This window comes from Hordeum vulgare, chromosome 4H (genome assembly GCF_904849725.1).
Source record: "Hordeum vulgare subsp. vulgare chromosome 4H, MorexV3_pseudomolecules_assembly, whole genome shotgun sequence".
NCBI lineage: Eukaryota > Viridiplantae > Streptophyta > Magnoliopsida > Poales > Poaceae > Hordeum > Hordeum vulgare.
The window spans coordinates 348,834,170-348,861,099 of record NC_058521.1 but is presented as its reverse complement, the minus strand read 5'-3'; positions in this window follow the sequence as shown (position 1 = coordinate 348,861,099).

The window sequence follows — 26,930 nt, the reverse complement described above, 5'->3', positions numbered from 1 at the left end:
AAGGTTTTGTGCGAGTGGTTTCGAAAATGGGATTAGATTTATGATGTGTCGATCGTCCCAACTTTACATGTGCGACCATGATACCCTTTTATGGCACGGGCTTTGTTGATTACTTTGGTCGGTGCTAGCAAAGAGTTCGTATTACTAGTGGCGAGAGTGATATGTTGACTCTCGTGATGTGGTCGTACCAGGTAGGTCGACTATGCCGTTCTTACGTGTTTCGTGCATGCTGTTGGTCCCTGCATGGATGATACGGTCTAGAGTTGGTGCTCGTAAGACGTACATCATGTGGGTTGGGTAGAAATTGAGTGGACTCTTTGTCTATTGTCATCAGGGGAAAGACATTGATCGGGTACTTACCTCTGGTATGTTATATACCGCGAGTCATGGATGACACGGAAGTTCCCCAGATCTTGTGGGTACAACGTACAACCTCTACATAGTGTAGAACTATTCGAATAGTCGTGTCCACGGTCAAGGACAGTTGGGTAATCCTTCTTAAACTATGTCTAGTCGTTTCCGAATAAAACCAGTTATGTGTGTGTGAGTGTATTAAGGTGTTATCTGAGGAACATGATATGACAAGTCTGGAGACTTAGGGGGTGTTTGCTTGGGCTTCCACCCAGCTTCCGGCTTCCTACTTCGAAGCCAAAAGCTCCTATTTAGGGGCTTCCAGTTTCAGCTGTGGCTTTCGGCTCCGGCTTTGACAAGGCCGAAAGCCACAGCTGCAGCCCGAAGCCCCTAAATAGGAGCTTTTGGCTTAGAAGCCGGTAGACGGAAGATGGCTGGAAGCCCAACCAGACACCCTATTAGCATACAGGGTGAACCTGTGGCGTTCATCCCTCCACAAATATGATGTTATCTGTGACCCGTAATCATGATTGCCGTCTTGCTTATGATGCATATCCATACAAGTAATTGACCATGCATATCCATACAAGTAGTTGCGCATTTTAATTTAAAAATTGCTTTCCGCAAAGGCTGCATATTACTTTATTATCATACCAACTGCATTATCCATATCCTGGACTGTTTGCGAGTACATTCAATGTACTCATTGGCTTGCCACTGGTTATTTTATTGACCAGACATGGAGGGACCAGAGTATGGAGAAGTATTCGTCATCGGAGATGGACACACGAACTAGGACGTTTCCCTGTCAGAATACCAGTTGGTTAATGCTGATGGCATGGGTTCCCGTTTTCTACCAATTATTCCGCTAGTAGTTGTGTTGGTGTGATTGGCCATCTTGGCCCTATCTATGTAAGACTTGACCGTGATAGTCCTTTATTGTATCAAACAATGAATTCGGATGTAAGACTCTTGTTATTCAGTATCTGACGTGGCAGGAAGAGTTGCTGAGTGGAACATCGAGCTTCAGGCCTTCAACGTCGAATTCAGCACGACCAGGGTCATCAAAGGAGCCGCCTTGGCCGACTTCGTGGCAGAATGGACGGACGCGCCTGACTGGGGGCTGGAAGGGAACCAATCCCTTGCCCCGGAGTGGAGGCGCCCAAGGGATGGACAATGCATTTCGGTGGTGCCTTCGCGCGAATGGGAGCAGGGGATGGCATCCTCCTCACTTCCCTGATGGGAGACAAGCTTCGCTAGGCCATGCAGCTCTACTTCCAGAGGGGGAGAAGGTCTCCACCAACATAGAGGAGTACGAGGGCCTCATCGCTAGCCTCAAGGTAGCGACGGCCTTGGGGGTCCAGCGCCTCACTGTGATGGGCGACTCTCAGCTCCTCGTCTACTTTTCTAACAAGGACTACACGTCCAAAGATGAGCATATGGAGGCATACCTGCAAGAGGTGCGTAAGATCGAGAAACGATTTCAAGGCCTGGAGTTGTAGCATGTCCCGCGAGTCGAAAGCAAGGAGGCGCACGACATCGCCAAGAGAGCTTCGCGTCGCGAGGCTCGGGAGCCAAGCGTCTTTGAGGACCGGTTCTCTAAGCCCTCTACAAAGCTGTCACCCGAAGACCCGACACCGCACGGAAAGAAGTTCTCGCGTGCACCACCCTCGGGGGCTCTGGACTGCGGTCAAGCCACGGGGGCTCGACTGCTCCTGGCCCTGGAGGCTCAAGACGACGATTGGATGCAGGAACTCGGGGCATATCTGCTCCCTGGAGCATTGCCGTAGTACGACAAGCCTCGGCTTAGTGCCAACGAGACGACGCCTCGTACCGTAGGCGTCGGAACGACGTCGCGCTGCGGTGCATTTCCTGGGACCAGGGGCGCGAGTTACTGGCCGACATTCACGGAGGGGATTGCGGACATCACTCTTCCTCGCGCATGCTAGAAGGTAAGGCGTTGATGTCCCTCAAGCGTATGGGATCGCAGCAGTTTTCGAGGGTAGAGTATTCAACCCAAATTTTTTGGTTCGCATGACGGGAAGAGAAAGAATATTCTCCAGTATTAGCAGCTGAATGTGTGAGATTCAACCACACCTGAAAGATTAGTGTGTGCAAGCAAAGTATCAGCAGCAAAGTAGTATGATAGCAACGGAGCCAGAAACGATCTGTTGACAAGGCAGACTATTCCTAACTGTTGTATCAATGGTGCAAGTAAAAGCCTTGTTGACGGGATGTCGGTGCCAACAAAGTCTTGCAACAAGTAACAATGGGGTAGCAAGGAACAGTAGTAGTAGCAGCAGCAAAGTAACAAGTAACAGCAGTAGTGACAGTAGCAGCAAAGTGGTCGCAACAAAGTGGCCCAATCCCTCTTGTAGCAAGGGACAAGCCTAGGCAAAGTAACGTAGCAAGAACTAGTAGTAAAAGACTCGTAGGTAGTGGATCGGTGATGGATGAGTGTGATGGATGTGATTCATCATGTAACAACTATAACACGGAGAGATATGTGGTTAGCTCCCGTTCATCAATCTAATGTAGGCATGTATTCTGTATGTATTTATACGTGCTTAGGGAAAAGAACTTGCTTGACATCTATTGTCCATCCCTCCTGTGGCAGCGGGGTCCTAATGGAAACTACGGGATATTAAGGTTCTCCTTTTAATAAAGAACCGGACCAACGCATTAACACGCGGTGAATACATGAACTCCTCATACTATGGTCATCTCCGGGAGTGGTTCCGGCTATTGTCACTCCGGGGTTGCCGGGTCATAACACATAGTAGGTGACTAAAACTTGCAAGATAGGATCTAAAACACACATATATTGGCGAAACATAATAGGTTCCGATCTGAAATCATGGCACTCAGGCCCTAGTGACAAGAATTAAGCATAGCCAAGTAGTAGCAACATCAATCTAAAACATAGTGGATACTAGGGATCAATCCCCGTCAAGAACTAACTCGATTACATGATAGATCTCATCCAACTCATCACCGTCCAGCAAGCCTACGATGAGATTACTCACGAACGATGAAGAGCATCATGGAATTGTCGATGGAGAAAGGTTGATGATGACGATGGCGACGATTTCCCCTCTCCGGAGCCCGAAACAGACTCCAAATCTGCCCTGCAGATGAAGAACAGGAGGTGGCGGCGCCTCCGTATCGCAAAACGCGATGAAACCTTCTCCCTGTTTTTTCTAGGCGAAACGGAAGATATAGAACTGATATTGGGGGCGGTGGTGCCACGTGGGCCCCACAAGCCCTCACGGCGCGGCCATAGGGGATGGCCGCGGCCTGTGGCCTTGTGGCCCACTGGCACGCCCCCTCCGGTGGATCTTTGCGTAGGTATTTTTCTTTTATTCCAGAAAAAATCTCCGTAAATTTTCAGGACGTTCCGAGAACTTTCATTTCTGTACAAAAACAACACCATGGCAATTTTGCTGAAAACAGCGTCAGTCCGGGTTAGTTCCATTCAAATCATGCAAATTAGAGTCCAAAACAAGGGCAAAAGAGTTCGGAAAAGTAGATACGACGGAGACGTATCAACTCCCCCAAGCTTAAAGTCTTGCTTGTCCTCAAGCAACTCAGTTGACAAACTGAGAGAGACAAAAGAAAAACTTTGACGAACTCTGTTTGATCTTGTTGTTGCAACTATGTCTAACTCACAACCAGAATTTCAGCAACATCACAAGCAAACCACATAAGCAAATGACATCTAGGTCTCACAGTAAACTCATATCAATGGCATAATAAACTAGCGAGCAAATAATAACAAGCCTCAAATGTGAACACTTCAATGAAAACAACATGAAGCAGTACGAATAGATGGTATCTCGCTAGCTCTTTCTGAGACCGCAAAACATAAATGCAGAGCACCTTAAAACACCAAGGGCTGACTAAACATTGTAATTCATGGCAATGAAGATCCAATCATAGTCACACTCAACAGAGTTAAAAGAAAAGCATAAAAATGACAGAGTTGCTCTCTAATAGGTGCTTTTGTAAGAGGAGGATGACTCAACAGGAACATAAATAGACAGGTCCTTCGCAGAGGGAAGCAGTGATTTGTAGTGGTGCCAGAGCTCAAACTTTGAATACAGAGCTAATGCTTTTGGGTGGCATGCTTTCATTGTCAATGCAATGACTTAGAGTTCTCAACATCTTCCACGCTACACCTGCAATAGGCGGTTCCCAAATAGAAAAGTAAAGTTTTGACTCCCCCACCACCAATCAATCACACTCCACGGCTAGCCGAATCCTCGGGTACCGTCCAAACCAACATCAATCCTGGGGGAGTTTTGTTTGCAATTATCTTTTTGATTTGAGTGTGGAACTGGGAATTCCAATTACCGGCCCCTTTCTCGTGAATGATAGTGAATAAACACATATCGAGGATAACACGCCTAGCATGGAAGATACCAATAGCCCCCTGTCACCACATGAGCAGTTCGGGCATGCAAAACAGATTATTTCTTGAAGGTTTAAAGAGTGGCACATGCAAATTTACTTGGAACGGAAGGTAGATACCGCACATAGGTAGGTACGGTGGACTCATATGGCACAATTTTGTGTTTATAAAAGTGGATGCCCAAGCAGTATTCTCGCTTAGTACAAGTGAAGGCTATTAAAAGACTGGGAAGCGACCAACTAGAGAGCGACAATAGTCATCAAAATGCATTGAGATTAACTAACATTGAGTGCAAGCATGAGTAGGACATAAACCACCATGAACATGAACATCATAGAGGCTATGTTGATTTTGTTTCAACTACATGCGTGAACATGCGCCAAGTCAAGCCACTTGAATCATTCAAAGGAGGATACCATCCTATCATACTACATCATAGTCATCTCAACATACATGTGGGCAACCAAGACAAACCATTATAAGCTCCTAGCTAAATAAGCATGGCATACGCAACTATGATCTCTACGGTGTCATTGCAAACATGTTTCTCTCACAACAAAGCTGAATCAGGCATGATGAGCTAGTCATATTTACAAAAACAAAATAGATCGAGTTCATACCAGCTTTGCCACGCTCAGTCACTTCATCATATATCGTCATTATTGCCTTTCACTTGCACGACCGAACGATTTGAACAATAATAAGGGTGCTCGTGCATTGGACTACGCTGGAATCTGCAGGCAAACACAAAGGAGAAGACAAAGTAAGATGTCTCTTTGAAAGCTAAACAGGTATGCGTCCAAGAGCCACTAAACATTGTAACCATGGTCTTCTACCTTGACCCAAAGAAAAAGAAAACTATGTACACGGGAAAGCTCCCAACAAGCAAAAGAAGAAAAAGAAATTCTTTTTGTGTTTTCTCAAACTAGAGAGACACACGAAAAGAAAACAATAAAAAGAAAATAAACTAGCATGGATGATACGGTGGCAAAGTGTGAACACCGGCTAACAAAGTGAAAGCATAAGCAAGAATGTAAAGTTGGTGAGAACACGTACTCCCCCAAGCTTAGGCTTTTGGCCTAACTTGGTCTACTCCCAAGGAGGGAAATAACCAGCTCCTGGGTACTCCGGAGTGGACTGGGGATGCCACTGCTGTGTGAGCTCCTCTGGCTCCCACTGATAAAGTGGCGCCTGGTACTCGACTGGCGGCTCGGGCACGGGCACCTGTGGTTGGGCCAAGCCCCAATATGCGTAGATATCCAAGGGCATAATAGTGTTCCTGCCTGCATGAAGATTGAACAAAGAAGGAGCAGGCAAAGTAATAGTCTCACGAGTACCATAACTAAATACCAGGTTATCAATCATCCTTCCACCTATATCTCTATCAAGAAAGTCATGGCGAACCATGCTATCGTAATCTAGATATCTCTCGGGAAGAAGCATCTCTTCTTCCTCCTCCAGTCTAATGGGTATCTCAAAGTGTCTAGCAAGACGGGTAGCATAGATACCTCCATAGACAACACCTTTAGAACGGTTAAGGTTCAACCATTGAGCTACTATAGCGCCCAAGCTATAAGTTTTATCGTTATAAAGGGCTTCGTGCATTACCGCAAGATCTAGGGAACTAAGTGGCCCAGCTTTCCCACGGCCAATCAAACATTTTCCCACGAATAGTGAGAAGTACCGAAGCACGGGAAAATGAATGCTAGCAGCTCTAGCACAAGACACTCCTCTCCCCTCTCCAACAACAATTGTACAGATAAAAGCTTCCAAGTCCCGTGGACGAGGTTCATGAATATACCCAACGTAAGGTAATTTGCAAACGTTCCAAAAATCCTGCAGTGACATGCGCTGGGGGACATCATAAAGTTTAAACTCAACCATAGGAGGATTCTTCCTCGGATAGAAGTTAAAGCTTTGTACGAAGATATTAGTGAGGAGGAGGTATTGCGAACACTTATCTTCAACGAAGGCGGTAAGGCCTGCGTTCTCCACCAAGTGATAAAAGTCCTCATAAATTCCAGCAGCGCGTAAGAACGCGTCGCTTGGCCATTCGCACACGCGAACTTCTGCGACTCGAGGGACCAGATACTTGTCCTTCTTCTCACTCCCATCATCCTTGGGGTCACGGCTTGAAGAGCCTCTCAAGAACGTCCTCATCTTTTCCCTTTTCTATCTCTGAAAATTTCTGAAATTTTTAATGATTCTAAGAAAAACTGAATAAGGCTCAACGAAACTCGTAGCAACTACTCCCACAAGTGCCTAAAGACCATATTACGCATCAAAACTACTTGGGACCAGCTAGAATCAGCATGCAAAGCTCAAGAACATGGTCACCAAGGCAGCAAAAATACGCGGAGTATAAGGCACTAGAGCAAAAACTAATTGGACCAATGGAGGAGTCACTTACCAAGGAGTAATTTCCCCAAAACAGTTCAGAGAACGGTGATTTGAGCAAAGAGATCGAAAATCCCAGCAAGAGGAGCAAGAACACGGGTTTGAGCTGCGAAACGATATTTTCTGGAGGTAGGAGAAGCAGGTGGGAGAAAGAATGAGTGGAGGGGGTGCCTGTGGCCCCCACAAGCCTGGGTTGCACGGCCAGGGGGGTGCCCGCACCCCTAGGGCTTGTGGCCCACTGGTGTGGCCCCCAAACAGACTCTTTGTCCCAGTATTTTTCAAATATTCTAGAAAAAAATCATACTTGATTTTCACAGCGTTCGAAGAACTTTTATTTTCGGGGTACTTTGCTACCAGACGCTAAAACAGAAAACTAAATTAAATCGAAAGCTTGGAACATAGGTTTGTGACTCCTCGATTCATCCGTCTCATGGTCATCGAAAGAAATCTGTCAATGGGGTTTATCAAATCCCCTTGACAAAACTTTCTTGAATCGCAAAAGAGAACGGAGAATTTTCGAATAGTCACTAGGCCACCTCAATGGGGATATGTATCTCCCCGACAAGCAAATCATACTTCATCTTGACACGAGGAATAGGGTATTCAAAGCTCCCGATAAGAATCTATGAAGTTTTTTCGATACCATTGATGCAATGTACTCGATATTGTTTCTTCGGAAAGTGCACCATATGCTCACTACCGTTGACATGGAAAGTGACATTGCCTTTGTTGCAATCTATAACAGCCCCTGCAGTGTTTAAAAAGGGTCTTCCGAGGATGACAGTCATGGCATCGTCCTCGGGAATATCCAAGATAACAAAGTCTGTTAAGATAGTGGTGTTAGCAACCACAACAGGCACATCCTCGCAAATGCCGATAGGGAAAGCAGTTGATTTGTCGGCCATTTGCAGAGAGATTTCAGTGGGTGTCAACTTATCCAGCTCAAGTCTATGATAAAGAGAGAGAGGGATAACACTAACACCGGCTCCAAGGTCGCATAACGCAGTTCTAACGTAGTTGCCTTTAATGGAGCAAGGTATAGTGGGCACACCGGGATCACCTAGTTTCTTAGGAGTTCCACCCTTGAAAGTGTAATTGGCAAGCATGGCGGAGATCTCAAGATCAGGTATCCTCCTCTTATTAGTCACAATATCCGTCATTTACTTAGCATACAGAGACATCTTGAGCATATCCATCAAACGGATGTGTAGAAAGACAGGTCTGATCATCTCAACGAAGCGCTCAAAATCCTCGTCATCCTTTTTATTGGATAGTTTGGGAGGAAAGGGCATAGGTTTCTGAACCCATTGTTCCCTTTCTTTACCGTGCTTCCTAGTAGTGAAGTCATTCTTATCGTATCTTCTATTCTTACGCTGTGGTTTTTCAAGATCAACAGGTTCAATCTCCACATCCTTTTCATTGCTAGGCTGAGCATCTTCATGAACATCACTATTGATATCATCATTAGGCTTATGTTCATCACCAGACTGTGTTTCAGCACAGAGACAGAGGCACCGTTTGGACTCTCAGGTGTAGCAGCAACAGGGTTGCTAGCGTGCAGGTTCCTATCATCTTTCTTCTTTCTAGGATGACTAGGTGCATCAGTGCTAACTCCTTGAGAATCTTGTTCAATTCTCCTTGGATGACCCTCGGGATACAAAGGTTCCTGGGTCATTCTACCGCATCTAGTGACGACTCTGACATAATTGTCATTCAACTCGTTGAGCAAGTCATTCTGAGCTTTAAGTACTTGTTCTACCTGAGTAGTAACCATAGAGGCATGTTTACTCAAAAGCTTAAGATCATTGACATTTCTGTCCACACAAGCACTTAAATGACTAAGCCTACGAGCATTCTTTTCCAATTGTCTGCTAACATAATCATTGAAGCTCTATTGTTTGGCAACAAAGTTATCAAATGCATCCATGCATAGGCTAGGAGGTTTATCAAAAGGAATATCACTCTCATCAAACCTACGCAGAGAATTTACTTCTACTACCTGTATCAGGTTATCGAGGCCATGGATCTCTTCGATAGGTGGTAGATTTTTGACATCTTCAGATTTAATGCCTTTCTCTCGCATAGATTTCTTGGCTTCTTGCATATCTTCGGGACTGAGGAATAGAATACCTCTTTTCTACGGAGTTGGCATAGGAGGTGTTTCGGGAATAGTCCAAGCATTCTCATTGCACAAGATGTTATTCAACAGAATCTCAGCTTGTTCTACGGTTCGTTCCCTAAAAAAACTACTCGCACAACTATCTAGGTGGTCTTTAGAAACATCGGTAAGTCCATTATAGAAGATATCAAGTATCTCATTCTTCTCAAGAGGGTGATCAGGCAAAGCATTCAGTAGCTGGATGAGGCTACTCCAAGCTTGTGGGAGACTCTCTTATTCAGCCTGAGCAAAGTTGTTTATTTCCTACAAGGCAGCTTGCTTCTTATGGGCAGGGAAATATTTTTCAGAGAAGTAGTAGACCATATCCTGGGGGCTACGCACACAACCAGGAGCAAGAGAAGTGAACCAGGTCTTAGCATCATCCTTTAATGAGAAAGGAAACAACTTGAGGATATAGTAGTGGCAGATCTTTTCCTCACTAGTGAATAGGGTGGCTATATCGTGCAGTTTGGTAAGATGGGCTACAACCGTTTCAGACTCATAACCGTGAAAAGGATCAGATTCGACCAGAGTGATTAACTCAGGGTCGACAGAGAATTCATAATCCTTATCGGTCACAAAGATAGGCGAAGTAGCAAACTTCGGGTCGTATTTCATCCTAGCGTTCAGAGATTTTTGTTTCCTCTTGCGCAGAAGTTTCTCAACATCATAGCTATCCTTACACGCAAGAAAATCCTCAGCTATCTCTCCCTCCATAACATAGCGCGTATCAGGCATAACAGGCAATTCAGGCATAGTAGCAGGTTCTACTTCAATAGTATCAGCAGTTTCAGAAGCATCATCACATCTAGCAGCAACTCTAGCAATATGTGCATCAGGGGTACCAAGTGGCAAAGCAGTATCAGGCATAGCAGGCATAGTATCAAGCATATCATCATCAGGCATAGTATCAAGCATAGCATCATGGACAACAGAAGTAGCATCATCAAGCACAGGCGACATATCAAGATTTCTAGCAGGAGGCGAAGTGGCAAACTTAATCAAAACTGAAGGTGAATCAAGTGCAGAGCTAGATGACAATTCCTTACCTCTCCTCGTAGTGGAAGGCAAGATTTTAGTTCTTGGATCTTTCAGATTCCTCATAGTGATCAGCAGACGAAAATCCCAAGTGACTCAGAGAATGAAGTTGTGCCTCCCCGGCAACGGCGCCAGAAAAAAGCCTTGATGTCCCACAAGCGTATGGGATCGCATCAGTTTTCGAGGGTAGAGTATTCAACCAAAATTTGTTGGTTCGCACGAAGGGAAGCGAAAGAATATTCTCATGTTTTAGCAGCTGAAAGTGTCAGATTCAACCACACCTGAAAGATTAGTGTCTACAAGCAAAGTATCAGTAGCAAAGTAGTATGACAGCAATGGAGCGAGAAACGACCTTTTGACAAGTCAGACTATTCATAACTGTTGTATCAATGGCGCCAGTAAAAGCCTTGTTGACGGGATGTCGGTGCCAACAAAGTCTTGCAACAAGTAACAGCGGAGTAGCAAGGAACAATAGTAGCAGCAGCAGCAAAGTAACAAGTAACAGCAGTAGTGACAGTAGCAGTAGCAAAGTAGCCCAATCCCTCTTGTAGCAAGGGACAAGCCTAGGCAAAGTTACGTAGCGAGAACCAGTAGTAAAAGACTCGTAGGCAGTTGATCGGTGATGGATGAGTGTTACGGATGTGATTCATCATGTAACAACTATAACACGGAGAGATATGTGGCTAGCTCCCGTTCATCAATATAATGTAGGCATGTATTCCATATGTAGTCATACGTGCTTAGGGAAAAGAGCTTGCATGACATCTATTGTCTATCCCTCCCGTGGCAGCGGGGTCCTAATGGAAACTACGCGATATTAAGGTTCTCCTTTTAGTAAAGAACCGGACCAACGCATTAAGACGCGGTGAATACATGAACTCCTCATACTATGGTCATCTCCGGGAGTGGTTCCGGCTATTGTCACTCTCGGGTTGCCGGGTCATAACACATAGTAGGTGAGTACAACTTGCAAGATAGGATCTAAAACAAACATATATTGGCGACAACATAATAGGTTCAGATCTGAAATCATGGCACTCGGGCCCTAGTGACAAGCATTAGGCATGGCCAAGTAGTAGCAACATCAATCTAAAACATAGTGGATACTAGGGATCAATCCTCGTCAAGAACTAACTCGATTACATGATAGATCTCATCCAACTCATCAGCGTCCAGTAAGCCTACGATGAGATTACTCATGAACGGTGAAGAGCATCATGGAATTGTCGATGGAGAAAGGTGATGATGACGATGGCGACAATTTCTCCTCTTCGGAGCCCGAAACGGACTCCAGATGTGCCCTCCGGATGAAGAACAGGATGTGGCGGCGCCTCCGTATCGCAAAACGCGATGAAACCTTCTCTTTGATTTTTTTTCCAGGCGAAATGGAAGATATAGAACTGAGATTGGGGCGGTGGTGCCACGTGGGCCCCACAAGCGCTCACGGCGCGGCCATAGGGGGTGGCCACGACCTGTGGGCTTGTGGCCGACTGGCACGCCCCTCCCGTGGATCTTTGCGCATGTATTTTTCTTTTATTCCAGAAACAATCTCCGTAAATTTTCAGGATGTTCCGAGAACTTCCATTTCTGCAGAAAAACAACACCATGGCAATTCTGCTGAAAACAACGTCAGTCCGGGTTAGTTCCATTCAAATCATGCAAATTAGAGTCCAAAACAAGGGAAAAGAGTTCGGAAAAGTAGATACGACGGAGACGTTTCAGGCATTCAGGTCAGGTTTTTACTGGCACACAGCTCTGGACGATGCTACCGAGCCGGTCAGGTCTTGCGAGGCTTCCCAGTTCCATGCCAAGAAGATCCACCAGCCCACGGAGGGCCTCCACACCATCCCGCTCACCTGGCCCTTTGCGGTCTGGGAGCTGGACATTTTGGGGCCTTTCCCCCGGGCCACGGGGGCTCCCGCTAGCTCTACGTCGCCATCGGCAAATTGGCCAAGTGGGCGGAGGTGGAGCCCGTGTGCACCATCCCGGCCGGGTGCGCCGTCAAGTTCATCAAGGGCCTCGTGAGGCGCTTCGGCGTCCCCAACCGCATCATCACGGATAACAGTTCGTAGTTCACTAGTCAGCTCTTCAAGATTTATTGTGCTGACCTCGGTACACTGATATGCTACGCATCGGCGGCCCGTCCACGAAGCAACGGCCAGGTAGAGCGCGCCAACGCGGAGTTCCTGCGGGGTCTCATAGTAAGGAGTTTCAAGAAGAAGCTTGAGGCTTGCGGCCGAGGTTGGGTCGATGAGCTCCCGTCGGTACTATGGTCTATCTGCACCACTGCAACCAAGCCCACCGGCGAGACCCCATTCTTCCTCGTCTACTGAGCGGAGGCGGTTCTTCCCCACGAAATCAAGCACCGCTCCCTACGGGTCCTTGCATTCGATGAGGAGGGTCAGGAGGCCGCATAGGGGACGTACCTCATACTCAAAGAGGAGGTGCACCGTCGGGCCTCTCTCCGAGCCGGAGGTACCAGCAAGACTTACGGTGCTACCGCTGCCGCAACATCCGCTCCAGGACCCCTGAAGTCGGCGACCTCGTCCTGAGGCGGGTCCAATCGAGGGAAGGCTTGAACAAGCTCTCGCCTATGTGGGAAGGCCCTTTCAAGGTCATCCACATCTCTAGGCCTGGCTCTGTTTGTCTAGAGACTCAAGATGGAGTCCCCGTCCAGAATGCCTGGAACATCCAACACCTCCGCAAGTTCTACCCATGATGACTCTGCATCGTCCCTACACTGCCTCCGCGCCGCCTCTGCATCAACCCTGCACCGTCCTTCAATTCTTCCGGAACCTACTGCATCCCGACTCTCACGTAATAACGAGCCGAGGCTGTATACGCCCAGGGGCACCCGAGGACGCGGAAGGGGTCCATCCCACGCTGGTGGGGAAGACGAAGGAAATCAAAACAGTCCACCAATGACTTCCGGAATCAGGCGCCTAATGCCTTGGGGGTAGGGACACTCGCGAGGACAAAGCGTCCTCGCGACCTCCTAGATACACCCCCACCGTGACACTCTCATGTAACAACGAGCGAGGCTGTATACGCCCAGGGCCCCCCGAGGACGTGGAAGGGGTCCACCCCACTCCTACTGGAAGACCTTAGCTCTGCGCTGGGTGGCGATGGAGGCGGAGAATAGATTAGGTGTCGGATTTGGCTTGCATTTTCTTTCTTCTGACTTGGATTTAATGATATTTATGAAATCAAGACTCGGGGCCTTTCTAAATGAAGCTTTCCGCAAAAACTTATTTTCCCCATATTCTTCGCAGCATGCTCTTTTCCTCTAAGTCGTGCATCCGTTTGCCCTCCCCCACTCGTACCCCGCGTGCAGGGGCTGGGGGCACGGTGCCGACACCTCGCCAAGGTGTTGGCGCCCGAATACACATGTGGTACACGCTGACGAGTCGGCAGACTCATGCCAACTAGCACTCACTCACGAGACCTAATCGGGGCTCAGTGCACCACCTTGGAGAGGGAACAACATCTGGTTTTTCCTCACAACAGTTCTTTATCTTGGGGCAGTTTGAGGACCTAAGGGGGCTCCTGAACATAATGCCTCACGAGCTTTACCAGTAACAAAGCCACCTCGCACCCCGGTTCCAGGGCACGACCCCGTGAGGAACCTCCTTGGTAACGGGTTGCGCCTCACGATGGCGGGGAAATGTGCGGGACTGGGACCTACGGACGCAGAGCTTCCTGAATGTAGATTAGGGACCTCCAAAAACAGAACTCACGAGGGCCTCTTGAATGTGTAAGGGGGGTCCTGAGCATCGCGCGTCAGGAACCCTACCAGTCACAAAGCCACCTGGTACCCGGGTGCCAGGGCCTTGTTCCACGGGGGGCGACCTTCAAGTCGCCCCTCGCGGTAGGGAAATGTGCGGGACTGGGGCATGTCGATGTAGAGCCGCTTGAATGTCTAAGGGGGCTTCTGAGCACAGTGCCTCAGGAGCCTTACCGGTCACAAAGCCACTTGGCACTCCGGTGCCAAGGCCTTGCCTCGTGAGGAAAGACCTTGGTAACGGGTCGCACTCTACGGCGGCAGGGAAATGTGCGGGACCGGGGCCAGCTGACATAGAGCATCGACCCACTTCACCTGCAGCAAGGGAAATACCAACCAACCTACGAGCCCCCCCTGAACACCACACTCATGCATCACAACAAAGATGTCCGCTGCAAGCATACCAAGCAAAGCATCTAAACCAGTAGAGAAACAACATCACTAAGAAAAGGGGGCGGCCGCCAAAAGCCATTACAAGCCCAAAGAGTCTGCTCCTGTTCCTAAGGATGCAGGGTCGAGATCAAGGAGAAGACAACTAATGATGGAGATCCCGGAGGAGGGCTCGACACTTACACACCAACACTCAGTGTGTGCCATCCTCCTCCTTCACAGGCACCGCAGGAGAAGACGGGTGCCGCCACGCTTGGGGGCTTCCCCCCGAGGCTCGGGCACGGCGGCGAGGCAGCTTGTCTTAGCTGATGTCGCTGTTGTCGCTCGGGCTCCTCCCGGAGGGGGTGTCACTGCCGCTGGAGGCGTGGCGCCCACCGCCAGAAACAGGCTCATCAAAGGGACCGCCACGGCAGGCGTCCTCCGGGAAGCAACCTAGACGATCGCCCTCGACATCAAAGATCTTGACGAAGAGCGTTGCCTCCCCGTCGAACTTGAAGTGGAGGTAGCACCTCCCCTTCAAGCCTCGGGCGCGGGCGAACGTGTTCCACCCACGGTTCAGGTACACGTAGCCGCGGGGGGTGACCTCGAACTCGACCCAGGACGCCTCGCCGCAGCAGCCGTCGGCCTGCAGCCTATGACCCGAGAGCCCGCCGGCCGACAGCGCCTTCACGAAAAAGCTTGGGAGCTAGAGCCAGGTGATCTCCGGCATGTACGCCCACGTCATGAACTCCTTCGCCGTATCAGTCGAGTGGAGCCATGGGCGAGGCGGCCGGGGGGCATCACCGACCTCCCATTTCGGCCGCCATGGGCACCCGTGCCTATCGACGCCTCGCCATGGCTGCCGATGGCGATCCCCGGGTAGGCGGAACCATGGCCGCGCCTAGCGGTGGCTGCTGTCGACATCGCCGCATACTTCCAAGGGAGGCCTCGCCCGCTCTTGGCATTTGGAGCGGCACGACCTTCTCCAGGGGCCTTCCCCTTGTCGGCAGCAGAGAATCTCCTCACCGGCGCCATGCTGTGAGAGTGGAGGGATGAAGGTGGAAGGCGAAGAAGACTGAGGCGATGCAAGCCTTATCGCCCTTGCCGGGTTAAATAGGTAGCCCAGAGAAGGCGGGCATCCCTTCATGTTCCTGGGCCCACACAACCCATGAGGTGACGCAACCGCGTGGCGAGTGTACATGCGCCACCCCTAGAGAGCAATGATGGCCAGTGCAATATCCATGCATCACATCAATTTGACCAGGCACGTCTCCGGGCGCTTCGGGAACTGGAATGGTGTCGTGCTGCACGTGACGTGTGAAGCCTAGCCGCAATAATTTAGGACCCATGACGCTTCAGGCTGCCTCCAAGGCTTCGTCAGGAAGCCAACCCGAGCGCGCCTTTGGCCCGGGGGCTATTGTCGGCATTCTAGCAACGGGGGTACCCAGACTTGCTTGTCTATGGCCTAGGGCTAGCCCACTCAATTGATGAAGCACTAGCTGACATGGCAAGGCTCTTTTGAGGGGCAAGGCCTCATGAGGACGAATGGAATCAAGACCCGCAGGGGCCTCCTGACGGCCCCTCCGGAGCGGTGAACATTTGATGATGAGTTGATGGATATACTTCTCGCCCCTCGTTGGATACCCCAAGTGGAAGGTGGAGATGTCGTCAGCAATAGATTTCCCTTTCACGAAGACTGTAAGGTCTACCGAACCAGTAGGACTCCTAGGCTCAACAAGTAGGTGTCTTCCACCCTGGCGCTAGCAGAAGACGTGGACCTCCACGGACAACAAATAACTTTGCTCCCAACTTGTAGAGAGATGTTGTCAATCTCTCCGGCCTTGTAGTTTGCAAAGGATCCAAACACAAGCAAGAAGGAAATAGTGATTGCAACGGAATAGTAAATGAAAGCAGTAAATGATGGAGGTGTAAACAATGATGGTGATATGGACCGGAGTCACATGACGTTCACTAGTGATGTCACTCTCCCAAAAGACGATAAAAACTATGCTTGGGTAAACAAATCACAGTTGGTGCTCTCTAATTTATAAGTGGAGTTTTTGGTGCTAGGATAATTGTTATTGTTCCCATAGTTGTTGGATCGGAACGGTCTAGGATTGCTACCAAAATTACTCCTATAAGCATTGTTATTGAAGTTGCTCCTAGAAATCAAATTGACATCCATTTGCTCTCCTTCTTGAGCAACCTAAGAATTTAAAGGAACATCATGAGGATCAATAGGATCCTACTTAGTAAGTAGAGTCATGATCATGTCAACCTTATCATTAAGGGAGGAGATCTCCTCAACGGAGTTTACCTTCCTACCTGTTGGAGCTCTCTCGGTGTGCCATTGAGAATAATTTGTCATCATCTCATCCAATAGCTTTGTGGCAGCATCAAGTGTAGCTGACATAAAGGTTCCTCCCGTGGCCGAGTCTAACAGATTCCACGAGGTAAGTTCAATCCTGCATAGAAAGTTTGGATAACCATCCAAGTAGGCAAACCATGTGTAGTTAAATTCTTAACAAGAGATTTCATACGTTCCCAAGCATGAGCAACATGTTCATTATCCAATTGCATAAATTCATAATGTTACCCCTCAACTAGATAATCTTAGCAGGCGGGTAATACTTCCCAATAAAAGCATCTTTGCACTTATCCCAAGAATCTATGCTATTCCTAGGGAAAGATTGAAGCCACACTTTAGCTCCTCCTCTCAAGGAGAAAGGAAAAAACTGAAGTTTAACAATATGACCATCTTCTTCTTTATATTTTTTCAAATCACAGAGCTCAACAAAATTGTTCAAGTGCAAGGCAGCATCATCTCCAGCACCAAAAAATTGATCTTTCATAACTAGGTTCAATAAAGAAGGTTTAATCTCATAGGACGTGGTTACAGTGGCGGGAGCAGCAATAGGAGTGCAGATAAAGTCATTGGTGTTGTGGCTAGTAAAGTCACACAACCTCGTATTTTCAGTGGAACCCATGGCAGCGGCAACAAGAAAGAACAAAGCAACTACTTTTTTGTGGTTTTTGGCATAAGACTCTAAAGCAAGCACTAAAAGACGAACTAACGAGACTAAAAAGCAAAGGTAACAGATAGTGTGCAACTCCCCTATCTTGAAGACTGGAGTCCCCGACAACGGCGCCAGAAATTTTCTTGATGACGAGTTGATGGATATACTTCTCGCCCCTTGTTGGATACCCCAAGTTGAAGGTGGAGATGTAGTCAGTAGCAGATTTCCCTTACATGGAGACTTTAAGGTTTATCGAACCAAGAGGACTCCTAGGCTCAACAAGTAGGTGTCTTCCACCCTGGCGCTAGCAGAGGACGTGGACCTGCACACACAAAAAATAACTTTACTCCCAACGAGTAAAGAGAGGTTGTCAATCTCTACGTCCTTGGAGTTTCCAAAGGATCAAAACACAAGCAGGAAGGTCATAGTGATTGCAACGGAAAAGTAAATGAAAGCGGTAAATGATGGAGGTGTAAACAATGATGGTGATATGGACCGGAGTCACGTGATGTTCACTAGTGATGTCTCTCTCCCAAAAGACGATAAACAACTATGCTTGGGTAAAGAAATCACATTTGGGCAATTGAGAGAATTATGATCGCACCGCAATGCTAATTATGCCACTTGATAGTTAGAGACTCAATAGTAATGGGTAGTATGCCAAGACAAGTAGACCGTTTATTCATCAGCATCTACTTACTAATAATCCACCTTGAGATATCTATCCAGAACATTTCTCTGGTATTAAGTTGTGAGCCCCAACCAAAGTGTAAACTCGAAGCAACGGAGAACTGCATTAACAAACTATGCGTAAGGTAAACAATCCTTGCAACTGTGGTCACAAGCATCGTTGTTTTCTCCCTGGTGGCAACAAGCACATCCCCTAGTCTCATGTTTCTGTCATTCAAGCTAGACATCGAGGGGCATGCACCAACAATCATGCATAATGCTCCCTCTTGGAGTTACAATCTACTACTTGCCAAAGCTATACATAGCAACGGAGAACATGCATGAATCACCAAGTAACATAATATAAAAGGATAATCAAATATGTAGCTCATAACAATCTGAACATAATGTCATAATCCATCGGATGCCAACAAACAAAGCATATCAATAGCAAGAGAATTACATAGATGCCTTGATCATGTAGGGCAGCTCACAAGGACTAACCATTGAGGCACAAGATTGGAGAGAAGACATCACATAGCTACTGGTCATGGACTCATGGTCCAAGGAGGACTACTCACGGCACATTAGGGAAGCATCCATGGTGGTGGAGAAGCTCTCAGAGGTTAATCCTCCCTCCGACGGGGTACTGGGAAGAGGTGTCCTGACGCTCCCGATCTCGAAAGCGCTGCGTGGGCAGAACGATGGAGAAATTCGCGATTCCAGAAAGTGTGCGAGGGTTTCCTCTCAAGACTCTAAATATAGGCCAAAGAAGGGCACCGAAAGAGGTGGGACCCACCCAGGCGACCTCCTGGCGCGGGGTAGGGCCTGGCCGTGCCAGTAGGCCGCCTGGGAGGCCACTCGCCCCCCTGTGGCCCATCTTCGGTGATCCATAAGCTTCTGTTTCGCTAATTTTTTATATATTTTTCCTGGAATTTTTCGGGCGTCGGAAAATTGGGTAAAAGCCCCTGCAAAATAGACATCAGCTGACAGAAACTGGCACTGGGTGCACTGAGTTAGTAGGTTAGTCTAAATATGTGTAAAATGATATAAAAGTGTAGCAAAACATATAACAATGTCACCCAAAAGATCATGGAACAAGGAGAAATTATAGATATGTTTGGGACGTATCAACATCCCCAAGCTTAATTTCTGCTCGTCCTCGAGTAGATAAATGTTAACGCAATAATTTCTATGGTGAGATGCTAACACACATATAATAACATCAAAGTAAAGGAAGTAAGATATGCAATTCAAGTCAAGACAATAACAAACAAGACTCTATATCTGTTATTGAGTTTAGCAAAGTAAGGACATAAAGGTGCAAGCGCTCTCGCTATCCGTGACTCGAATGTCTCCAAATGGTGTTTGCGTGCAAGAAGTGGGAGATGGGTTGAGATCATACAATATTTTTTAATTGAGAACTCAATCTACTAAACCTCACACTTAGTCTCCTTCGGAATCTTATTTTGACTCATCCCCAGACCACTAGTCAGGCATAAGTCAAAATGATCCTCTCCCTTTCGACTTTGAGCACTCATGCAATGGATGAGCGTAATCTAGATATGTTGGCTCTTAGATGGCAAATAGAATAATGATGGGGAAGGAAGACAAAAAAGGTGTGAAAAGCTCACATCAATGAGGACAACCATAGGCGAGAGAAAGCCAAATGATAGATATGATGTGAGGAGTAGGGATTGCCATGTAACGGATGCACATATGAGCTAAGATAATCTCTCTAATGGAACTAGTGGGGGTGCATCCAACTTGTTTGCTTATGAAGACCTAGAGCTCATTTGAGGAGGCTCGTCATTGGAATATGCAAACCAAATTCTATATTGTAAGGGTCCCCACATAGTTATGCATGAATGATAATCTCTATGTATTACCAATATAGCAATGGAGTACGAGTGTGGATCTTTAAAAAGGAATAGTAGTGTTGCCCCCTTCTCTCTTTTTATTTCTTCTTTTTATTTTTTGTGTGGCCTCTTTGGCTCTTTCTTTTTATCTCTCATTTGTCCTCTTTGGGATCTTTTGTTTTGTCCTCTTTGGGATCTTTTCCTCACTTAAGGGCGACACTCTATGTTTTACATGAATAAAAATAAAAATCATCACACTTTATAAGAAGTACTCAACATAAAGACAAGTGAAAACTATCATGATGTATGCAAATGTATGCATGTGCCAGTGTAGCAGGATATGCAATAATACTAGCGCGTCTTGTAACAGTAATAAGGGCAAGGCGCAACTATCATGCGACTCTATGATCAAGCAAAATCATGTATGACATGAAGATCAAGTCATGAGATGGTGAATGTGGCATGGCAATGTATCTCGGAAAGGCTATGGAAATGCCTTAATAGGTAGGTATGGTGGCTGTTTTGAGGAAAGATATAATGAGGCTTATGTATGACAGAGCGTATCATGTCATGGGTTTGGATGCACTGGTGGAGTTTGCACCAACTCTCAATGTGAGAAAGGGAAATGCACAGTACAGAAGAGGCTAGCAAGATATGGATGGTGGAAGTGCCAACAATCGATTACTCACATTAGTCCGAAGAACTCATACACTTATTATCAGTAACTATCTATCTAGTTAGGAAATTCACAAAGAGACAAGTACCCAGAGCATTAGTGTTTGGGGGTTTGGTTATCCTTGCACATCCTCGACTCATGGTAACGTGAGGGTACTCTATATATTCCAACCCCTCCAGAGGTTAACGATCAATTTAGTAGCTAGAGTTCTCAACTAATTTTTAGTTTTTGAAAAACACACGGATTTCCCAAAATACGACACCTATCACTAATAGGCTCAAGCTCTTGTCACCAATATTCCAAACATTACTCAAATCAATACCTCAAAACTATTGCAAGTTACTACTATACTTAAATAGCAACCTCAATTACCTACTCATGCAAGACACACAACTTAGTGCAACACGCCAACTCTCTAAACAAGATAAGCATCATAACTCAAGAAAGTTCCAGAAGCAACCTAAATAATAGCTCTTAAAAAGATAAGCATGAAAACTAAGAGCTAAGCATGACAGTAGCTACAAAAAGATGAAGAACACACAAAAATGATAAGCATGAAAACCTATGTTGTGTTCTAGAGTGGAATGGAGCGTGTCTCTCTCCCAAACAAGGTAGGCTCGGTTTCAACTTGTTATGAACAGAAAGAAAAACTAAAACAAAATAAAAAGCAAACAACGGAATGCTTCAAGCATAGCGCATATCATATGAAGTGATAAAAATATACAATGGAGATGGACGAACCGATGATTGTCGATAGAGAAGGGGATGCACGAGGGCATCCCCAAGCTTAGACGCTTGAGTGTCCTTTGAATATTTCTTGGGGTGCATGGGGGCATCCCCAAGCTTGAGGGCTTGACACTCCTGTATCTTCTTTGATCATTTCCCATCGCATACTTCAAAACTCCCTTCATACGAAACTCATCATAAGCTGATTAGAGTGGTTAGTTCCCTTAATAAAATAATTCATTACCTGCCGGAAATAAACATTTTCATGAAAATATACTGCTTCTTATGAGTTCCAAAAGGTTTATGCAAATAAAATGTAATCTTAGGATTTGCAAAACAATGAAAACGCAAAACATGGCATAATCTGTAAAAACAGAATAACAGGTAGTAAATAATTTTTTCGGGGCACTTCTGCAACTCAAATAAAAAAACTCAAAACATATGACAGAAAGGAAATTATATAGATAATTCTGTGAAACAAATTCATATCAAAAATATGATCTGGTGATTTTTGGCGAATTGTTCCGTCAAGCAGACAGAATCTGTTTCTCGACAGCATGTCACAATTTTTGAACTTTCTTGCAATCGGAGGCTATAACTTGGCACAAAGCTTAAAAATAAATATACAATGATGCTGCTACAGTAGTAACAAGCATCAAGACCACTAAAATAGAAAGTAAAAACAAATTGGGTTACCACCCAACAAGCGCTTCCTTCAATGCCGTTGAGCTAGGCATAATGCAAGAAGATCAAGTGTTATCAATGTCAAAAGAATAACTTGCCCGAGTAATGGACTCATAAGGTAACTTAATCTTCTTTCTAGGTAAGTGTTCCATTCCCTTTTTAAGAGGAAATTGGAATTGAATAATTCTCTCCTTCATGTCAATAATAGCACGAACGTTGCAGAGAAAAGGACGTCCCAAAATAATTGGACATGAAGGACCACATTCAATGTTCATAATAAGAAAATCAACGGGCACATAATTATCATTGAAAATATTAAGAACATCATCAATTCTACCAAAGGGCTTCCTTATGGAAGAATCAACAAGATGAATACCAAAATAACATGATTCATAAGGTTTCCAATCAAGCATATCATACATTCTTTTGGGCATAACACAAGCACTAGCTCCAACATCACACAAAGGAAAGCAAGAGGTATTATTAAATTTTATTTTGACCATAGGATCCCAACCATCTTCTAGTTTCCTAGGAATAGAATTCTTTAGCTTGAGCTTCTCCTCCCTAGCTTTGATAAGAGAACTGGTAATATGCTCGGTGAAGGCAATATTGAGTGTACTAGTATGGGGGTCTTTAGCCATTCTTTGCAAAAAGGTGATAACTTCAGAGAGACTACAATTGTCAAAATCAAGGTTACTACCATTAATTGAAGTGGTAGCAATGTCATCTAAGCTCATTCTTTTGGTAGTCTCCAAATTCAAAGGACCTTCTTTTCCTATAGTTGAGGTATTAGCATCACCATTAATAAGCCCATTGGGACCAGGAGTGCGATGGGTGCTAAAAGTTTTGAGATCCTCAACAACTTGTATAGTAGCAATGGTAGTGTGTGTAGGAAGGCTTTTAATTCTCTCTTCCTATTCCTTTTCTCTAGCCCATCTATCTTTAAGTTAGGCTAGCATTCTTATGTTCTCATTAATTTGGAGTTGGATAGCATTCATGGGTGTGGTGTTCCTCTGCTCAAGGGGTGAAGTTCTAATTTCAAGCATCTATACATCATGAGCTATGTTGTCCACCTTCAAAGAGAGACTATCTAATTTTTCTAGTTTCTCTTCTACACTCTTGTTGAAGTATTTTTGAGAAGTGATAAAATCCTTAAGCATGCTCTCTAATACATAAGTTGAGTTTTTGGTGCTAGGATAATTGTTATTGTTCCCATAGTTGTTGGATGGGAACAGTCTAGGATTGCTACCCAAATTACTCCTATAAGGAATGTTATTGAAGTTGTTCCATGAAATAAAATTAACATCCACTTGCTCTCTTTCTTGAGAAACCTAAGAATTTAAAGGAACATCATGAGGATCAATAGGAGCTTGCTTAGTAAGTAGAGTCAAGATCATGTCAACCTTATCATTAAGGGAGGATATCTGCTCAACAGAGTTTACCTTCCTACCTGTTGGAGCTCTCTCGGTATGCCATTGCGAATAATTTGTCATCATCTCATCCAGTAGCTTTGTGGCAGCACCAAGTGTAGCTGACATAAAGGTTCGTCCCACGGCCAAGTCTAATAGATTCCGCGAGGTAAAGTTCAATCCTGCAAAGAAAGTTTCGATAACCATCCAAGTAGTCAAACCATGTGTCGGGAAAATTCTTAACAAGATATTTCATACATTCCCAAGCTTGAGCAAAATATTCATTATCCAATTGCATAAATTCATAATGTTACTCCTCAACTAGATAATCTTAGCAGGTGAGTAATACTTCCCAATAAAAGAATCTTTGCACTTATCCCAAGAATCTATGCTATTCCTAGGGAAAGATTGAAGCCACACTTTAGCTCCTCCTCTCAAGGAGAAAGGAAAAAACTTAAGTTTAACAATATCACCATCTACTTTATATTTTTTCATATCACAGAGCTCAACAAAATTGTTCAAGTGCAAGGCAGCATCATCTCCAGCACCGGAGAATTGATCTTTCATAACTAGGTGCAGTAAAGCAGGTTTAATCTCATAGGATGTGGCTCCAGTGGCGGGAGCGGCAATATGAGTGCCGATAAGTCATTGTTGTTGTGGGTAGTGAAGTCACACAACTTGGTGCTTTCAGTTGAACCCATGACAGCGACAACAAGCAAGAACAAAGCAACTATTTTTTTGTGGTTTTCGGTATAAGATTCTAAAGCAAAGACTAAAAGGCAAACTAACGAGACTAAAAAGCAAAGGTAAAAGATAGTGTGCAACTCCCGTATCTTGAAGACTGGAGTCCCCGGCAATGGCGCCAGAAATTTGCTTGGTGACTAGTTGATGGATATACTTCTCACCCCTCGTTGGATACCCCAAGTGGAAGGTGGAGATGTAGTCAGCAGCAGATTTCCCTTACATGGATACTGTAAGGTTTATCGAACCAGGAGGACTCCTAGGCTCAACAAGTAGGTGTCTTCCACCCTGGCGCTAGCAGAAGACGTGGACCTTCACACACAAATAATAACTTTGCTCCCAACGAGTACAAAGAGGTTGTCAATCTCTCCGGCCTTGTAGTTTGCAAAGGATCAAAACATAAGCAGGAAGGCAATAGTGATTGCAACAGAAAAGTAAATGAAAGTGGTAAATGATGGAGGTGTAAACAATGATGGTGATATGGACCAGAGTGACATGATGTTCACTACTGATGTCTCTCTCCCAAAAGACGATAAACAACTATGCTTGGGTAAACAAATCGCAGTTGGGCAATTGAGAGAATTATGATCGCACCGCAATGCTAATTATGCTACTTGATAGTTAGAGATTCAATAGTAATGGGTTGTATGCCTAGACAAGTAGACCGTTTATTCACCAGCATCTACTTACTAATCACCCACCTTGAGATATCTATCCAGAACATCTCTCCGGTATAAAGTTGCGAGCCCCACCCAAAGTACAAACTCAAAGCAATGGACAACTGCATTAACGAACTATGCGTAAGGTAAACAATCCTTGCAACCGTGGTCACAAGCACCGTTGTTTTCTCCCTGGTGGCAACAAGCACATCCCCTTGTCTCATGTTTCTGTCACTCAAGCTAGACATCGAGGGGCATGAACCCACAATCATGCATAACACTTCCTCATGGATTTACAATCTACTACTTGGCCAAAGCAATAAATAGCAACGGGGAACATGCATGAATCACTAAGGAAGATAATATAAAATGATAGTCAAATATATAACTCGTAACAATCCGAACATAATCTCATAATCCATCGGAGCCCACAAACCGAGCATATCAATAGCAAGAGAATTACATAGATGCCTTGATCATGTAGGGCGGCTCACAAGGACTAACCATTGAAGCACACGATTGGAGAGAAGTCATCACATAGCTACTGGCCGTGGACTCATGGTCCAAGAAGGACTAGTCACGACACGTCCAAGAAGCATCCATGGCGGTGGAGAAGCTCCCACAGGTTAATCCTCCCTCCGACAGGGTGCCGGGAAGAGGTCTCCTGACGCTCCCGATCTCGAAAGCGCTGCGGCGATAGAACGATGGAGAAATTCACGATTCTAGAAAGTCTACGAGGGTTTCCTCTCGGGACTCTAAATATAGGCCAAAGGAGGGCACATGAGGAGGTGGGACCCACCCAGGCGACCTCCTGGCGTGGCCTAGGGCTTGGTGGCACCAGCAGGCCGCCTAGGAGGCCCCTGGCCCCCCTCTGGCCCATGTTCGGTGATCTGGAAGCTTCTGTTTCACTGATTTTTTATATATTTTTTCTGGAATTTTTCGGGCTTCGGAAAATTGGGTAAAAGCCCCTACAAAATAGACATCGGCACACAGAAACGGGCACTGGGTGCACTGAGTTAGTAGGTTAGTCCAAATATGTGTAAAATGATATAAAAGTGTAGCAAAACATATAACAATATCACCCAAAAGATCATGGAACAAGCATAAATTATAGATACGTTTGGGATGTATCAACATTCCGAGGCAAGGATTGGATTCACGAGTCAAGGATGACACAGAAGGTGGACATGCGACCCGCAGATGGCAGAGCAGTGCAGTCCCCCTTTGGTGCAAAGAGGGCAAAAGCGTACGTGGTCCCCAAAGGCATCTTCCAAAGGTTTCCCTTCCCGTGCAACCAAGCCGCTGCCGCCCGTCAGTAGAACAGATGTCACAGCGGGATTTTCCCAGCAGCGCGGACACTTAGTTTGCAGGAGAAGGCCACTTTTGACAGGGGAAGCATGTTCCCTTGTCTCCCACCGAAGCTGGTTGTTATGGGTTTCCTTCCCGCCTACAATAAGGGAAGAGGACCCTGGCCTCCGCTATAAATAGAGAGGGTAGGATACCTGAGAGAGGGATTGGATCATTATAATGCTAGAGCAACACTCCGAGCCACTTGGCCTCCAAAGGCTCGCAAGCATTGTATAATCTCGTTCATAAACCTCCATGAGAGGCAATCCACCAAAGCAGGAGTAGGGTTTTACGCTTCGCAGCGGCCCGAACCTGGGTAAACTACCGTGTCCCGATTTCTCCTCATCGTCGCGCGAGTTCTAGCCTTGTCCAACATGTAGCTAGTCCAGGAAACCGAACCTGTTGAGTGTTCTCTACGCGCGCCCCCGAGTTCGAATCCCTAGGGTTTTTCGGAGCCCTAAATCTGACAAACACGCTCGTAACCGACAGAGCCGCGGTTCAAGGCCCTTTCTGGCCCACGCAACCCGACCATCGGTGGGTGTACCCGCGCGCCCGCAGCCTCATGCCATTCGGGCTAGGGAACACGACTGCGACTTACTAGCGGCTCCAGCGGACCATGCCCATGCCTAGCCTGCTGG